Consider the following 6,000-nt stretch of genomic DNA (forward strand, 5'->3'; position numbering starts at 1 on the left):
ACAGTGCACATTTTAGCAGTTGCACATATAGGAACCCAATAACCTATTAGTAACAGTGGTAACAATGACAAATAAAGCAGTTTCAATCATTCTGAATATGTTACTATTTACTTCCAATGTTCAGAGTTTAGAGAACAAAGATAAAAAAGAGATTACTGTTGCCGTGAGCAATACAAAAGGTACCGAGTCTCCGGAGACAGGAAAAAGAAATTGATTTCTCTGTGTTTTTTTCATACTCCACAACACTATTGAAAAGCAGTTTCTCATACATAACTATTGATCTACTGCCCTGGAGAGTAAATTAAATATGAGATCACATGGAAAGAAAACACGTGTCATTCTTTTAATTCATGCAAGATAACTTTTAAAGTTCATAGTGCTGTAAAAGCATGTGGGCATATGTATACTCCATTTACTTGCAATCAAACAAGAGGTAGTAGGGGTCAATGTCCCTTTTGAATTTTGACCCTGATTATTCCACTTCATTATCACAAACAGAAATTAACTAAACCTATAGCACCTCAATCTACTACAGTAAACTGTGAAACCATTTAAAATATGATGTTACTGGGCGCCTGGGTGGCTCAGTTGGTTAAGCGACTGCCTTCGGCTCAGGTCATGATCCTGGAGTCCCTGGATCGAGTCCCGCATCGGGCTCCCTGCCGAGCAGGGGGCCTGCTTCTCCCTCTGACCCTCCCCCCTCTCACGTGCTCTCTCTCTCTCATTCTCTCTGTCTCAAATAAATAAATAAAATCTTTAAAAAAAAAATAAATAAATAAAATAAAATAAAATATGATGTTACTCTGGGGTGCCTGGGTGGCTCAGTTGGTTAGGCATCCAACTCTTGATCTCAGCTCAGGTCTTGATCTCAGGGTCGTGAGTTCAAGCCCTGCATTAAGCTCCATGCCCAGCATAAATAAATACATAAAAAATAAATAAAAATAAATACATTAAAATAAAACAAAATATGATGTACTCTGCACATTTTTAAAAGATTTATTTATTTATTAGAGAGAGAGAGTGTGCAAGCACAGGGAGAGGGGCAGAGGGAGAGAATCTTCAAGCCAACTCCCCACTGAGCATGGACCCCATCACGGGGCCCAATCCACGACTCAGGAGATCATGACCTGAGCCAAAACCAAGAGTCAGAGGCTCAACTGACTGAGCCATCCGAGCGCCCCTGTACATTTTTTTTGGTTTTTGGGAAATGTATCTGGCTGTGACACATTAAAAGAAATCAAATAAAACCTTTAATCACTGAATATGGAAACCTACATTTTTAAAACTAGTATCTCAATTATATTTAGGACCACTCACTAATTTTCTACAACAGAAGTTGTAGATTTTTTTTTTTTAATATTTTGTTTTTAAGTAATCTCTACAGCCAACGTGAAGCTCAAACTTACAAACCTGAGATCAAGAGTTGCATGCTCTACTACTGACTGAGCCAGCCAGGCGCCCTGAAGTTGTAGATTTTTAATCAAAAATGATCCTTCCTAGTTTAATTGGAATGAAATTGATATATCTATATAATATACAATTTCAAGAGGTTTATAATAATTACCCCCAATATTTTTAGAATACTTAAAGAGGTAATAAGATGATTCTAGTCTCTTTAAGCTATCATCAGGTTAAGATACATATGGGGATAAAAGATTTTTGCTTCTATGCAAACCTATTATATTTTAACTCAGTGCTTCTTAATCAGGGGCAGTTTTGTCCCCCAGAGAACACCTGGAAATGTCTGGAGACATTTCTGGTTGTTAAAACTGTGGGGGACAGGGATGGGGACTTCAATGGCCTTCTGATGGGTAGGTAGAAACAGGGGATGCTGCTAAACATCCTTCAGTGCCCAGGACAGCCCCCTACACCAAAGAGTTATCTGACCCTAAATGTCAGTAGTGCCGAGGCTGAGGAACTCTGTTTTAACCTAATGGTGCCACTTTCATTGTGCAGATGCTTTTGGGTAATGGACCACATATCCCTTCCTAGTTTCCCAGTACCAGAAACAGCAACTTAGGATCTATTGGAGACAATATTTGGCACTGACACCTTGATAAATTGGGATCATTTCTTTTATTGTTCACATGTACAAATAAATAGGTCATATGTCATATTCTGAGGAAAACCTCCTAGTTGTATGTGTAGTGAGTGTCACCCTTGGAGACACAAAAAAGTGGAGAGCCCTGCAGGACAGCGAGGCACGAGGCATTGGAAATGTTCACCTCTTCCTTGTGGCCTGGAACCCACTCCCATGCTCCAAGCCAAACCTTGTTCCGAGGTCCCTGGATAACCCCCGTGGGTCTGATCTCCCACCTGCTCCACCACCCCCTCCCCACTGCTGTCCCAACAAGGTTTTCCTTCTCAGGGCTTCTTCAGAGACCATACTCGTGGGGTTTTATTTTTTCTCTCCCAGCTCTGTTCATTCGTGCGCTGCTTTTCAGATTAGCTAGCAGCCACCTCCACCCCCTTCCTTCTTGTCTCACATCTGCTCACCATTTGAAACACCACGGAACAGTGTCAAATTAGTAAACCTGAACCGAATCTCCTAGATCCTTTAGTCCAGGCGTCACTTTCCAGGTGGACACAATAACTGAGGTCCAGAAAAAAGTGGCGTGAAGTCCATATCACTGATAGATCATTTCCAAAGTCCCCTTCTCCCTTCTCCTGCTTCATTCACTCATTCTATGAATTCTTGTCCCCTTTCCTTCCCACCTTCAGAGCCTCCCAGGCGCTGCCCTGGTTGTTCGGGGCACTGTGGCTGCCAGTCGGACGGGGACTTGGACAGCTCTCGGTCCTGGAATGCTGTGCCTTCCTTCCATCCTTTCCTCCTTCTTGGCATTTACAGTGGAGTCATCACCACACTGAAATCTTCATCAGCACCCTGGGGCCCATGTCAGGGAATCAAACTCCTTGGCCTCTAAGATCTGAACCCCACTTGGCTTTTCAGATGCATCTACCCCGATGCCTCCTCCCCCATCCTCCTGAGCCATCCTACCTGCCAGTCCCTGCCCCTGGGCTGTGTCTCACCTCTGCCCTTTGTTGTGTGTGTTTGTTTTCTTAGTTTCCTTAACTTCAATGCTGTGAGCTTTCATTTTTTACCTTTAAACATCGTAGCCATTCTTCCAGGTCTATCTCAATTAACTCCTTTGAGAAAACTTTCCCTTTTTTTGCTTTTTTTGTAGAGTTTTATGACTGACTTGTCCAATCTACTAACTTTGTATTCTCTCCTTTTCCTGTATTCTCATAGTATTTATTTCACATTTGTATATGCAGGTCTTGCCAAGATGATATACTTTTGTGTCCAACAAAATTGAAACTTCCTGGAGGGCAGGGACTGAATTTGTTTCATTTTTTGCATTTCTAATGGCTCATGAATATTTGTTGAACATAATTGAATTGACTAATCCTAATCATAAACTTGATTTCTATGAAGCCCAATACATTTTTTCTCATTCCTAGACAGAAAAAAAAATGGTTTCCAGGATCTATCATAAACAAGGCTTTGGAATATTTTGTCTCCATCCTGATATTTTATGCCCTATTTTAGGACAAGAAAATGTTATGAAACTATGATATTCAAAAGGCTCATCAATTTTTGTAGGTGAAATTTATAGCCATAACCATGATGAACTTTGACTTATTTTTCACAGGCTAACATTGTCTTACTTCAGTGAAAGTGAATCGCTACTGCTTAGAAACAAAAATTAGGCAAACCGAGTGTAGTTTTGCCAACATCATATTCCTAAAGTGGGAATTTAAAGAACAGTTTCTTGGATGATATGGATGTGTGCCTGTGTGCCTTCATCCTGTGAATGATAAATCATGAGGTTTAGTAGTAAAAGCAAGACTGTACTGAGTCTTCTGATATTTTCTCCTAGAGGTTTAATTATTTACACTGCTTCTTAGATGTTACATGGGAAGTTTTTCATGGTCTTGGCACCTAATGCTTGCTTTTCTAGGCTAAATTCTTGCAGCCATGCCTGGAGTGGGATTTTTCAGTCTTTGATTGCCTATTGGGCTGCCTGTTGGAGTTTACCCAGAGGTCTGTAGCCCTGCCCATATGTACTTCCTTTGCCAGCCTTTATAAAGAGGCAGAGGGGGCATCAGGCCATATACTACTTTGGCTAGAAGCTCTCATTTTCATAACAGAACGTTAAACTGCCCTCCTCCTAGTTGATATACAAAGCATATGAATTAATATCTCAAAGCTTCGGCCCTTAAGTTTTGGCCAGTGTCAATGACCTTGTACTCTCTTCTGTATGAATAGTTCGCAGCAGCCCTTTAATGAGAAATGTTGTTTCTGGAAGACTGCAAAGACCTCTATTCCTACAAACCAGAGATACTGGATAGGTTTGTTGTTAATCAGTTACAAAATTTTGTCCTTCCTTTCTCCTTCCTTCAGCCTCAAAACTTCCCAGTACAGTTATTCAGGCAGCTACTATGAATGGATCCGAGTTGAAATGCAAGTTGAAACCTTGCCATCCTGGGGAACAATAATCTAAATGCTATTGTGGATTAGGCCAGACCATTCAGGACCTGAGTACTTCACTTAGTTAAACAGGAATGTTTGGACGTGGTTTAATGCATTGTGCTTTATGATTGTAGCAATGATTTACATGGAGGGGAACTCTGTAATTCCTTATGACACTTATGTCCCACTTAGCTCACAACATCATCTTTATGAGAAACCAGGATTTTTCTTGGTACTAAAAATTGAGAAAGCTTTACTTCCCCAAATCAATCAAAGAAAAACCCTAGCTTTTATGTTATGAACATCGGAAAACGTTAAAATGGTTACCATTCTCTCTTTTGGTGGGCATTCGGACGTTTACAGTCAGATCCCTAACAAGGACATTTTCCCCTGTGCTCACAAGGGGAAGGTTCAGGAATCTAGCAGCTTGTCTACTTGTTTATCTTATCATTGGCTGCATTATTCTCTTTCTTTTAAGCTCCCCTTTTCTTGATTCCTTCAACTATTTCGTTTATCCAGCATTGTGTTTATTTTCATAAGTTGCCTCAAATCATTTCTAGAAGTCAGTTCTTGCTAACTACATAAAAAGTAACTCAGTAACTCAGTCTGTATTTGGCCTCATTTCTTGTTATTTTTTAAGGCAAGAAATGGATGACATTTGAAACATTTTATGTAAATAAAGCAGAGTTCTCAGGGTCAGAGTGAGCTCAATTTAACTGTTCTGTTGAAAATTGTTCTTTCCTCTGTGTTCCTTCTAGCTCAACATTGTGAATGTTGCCATCATCTTCAAGGCAGAAATGGAATGGAGAAGGGGAAGGAAAGAGAACTAATATGTGATCCTAAAATCATTATTGCTGGCATATGAAGAATTATATGTAGCAAATCTTTTTTTTTTTTTTTTTTAAGATTTTATCTATTTATTTGACAGAGAGAGAGACAGCGAGAGCAGGAACACAAGCAGGGGGAGTGGGAGAGGGAGAAGCTGGCTTCCCGCCCAGCAGGAAGCCCCATGTGGGGCTCAATCCTAGGACACTGGGATCATGACCTGAGTGGAAGGCAGATACCCAACGACTGAGCCACCCAGGCACCCCTATATGTAGCAAATCTTGCTACTGTGGAGGAAAAACTGTAGCTCTCCACTGGAGTTAAAAGGATATTACATTCAATGAAGATTTACTGAGAGTTTCTTGTGCAAGGGGCCATAGTAAATGCTACTAAAGTGGCTTCCTATGTTTTTCTGCCCCAAATATTCCTACTAATCAGATCAAGAAGGCCTGTGGTTATTGTCAAATGACAGAAATAATACAATTTAGTAACAAGTGTGATGTCCTTTATTCAAGGGAAAACAATGTATGGATTGGGGAGTACAGTGCCTCACAAGCATTGTTCCCCATGGATTTCAGGCAAGAGCGAGTTTCACAGAGCATTCGAAGAGGCAGCCCAGAAACAGAGCACAGTTGGCTAAGAAGCCAAGGGTTTCCTTATAAGGCTAGCAGGTCCTATTTTCTAGGGTAAGGTAGGCCCAC

The sequence above is a fragment of the Phoca vitulina genome, unplaced genomic scaffold (assembly GCF_004348235.1).
Source record: "Phoca vitulina isolate PV1807 unplaced genomic scaffold, GSC_HSeal_1.0 scaffold55, whole genome shotgun sequence".
Classification (NCBI taxonomy): Eukaryota; Metazoa; Chordata; class Mammalia; order Carnivora; family Phocidae; genus Phoca; species Phoca vitulina.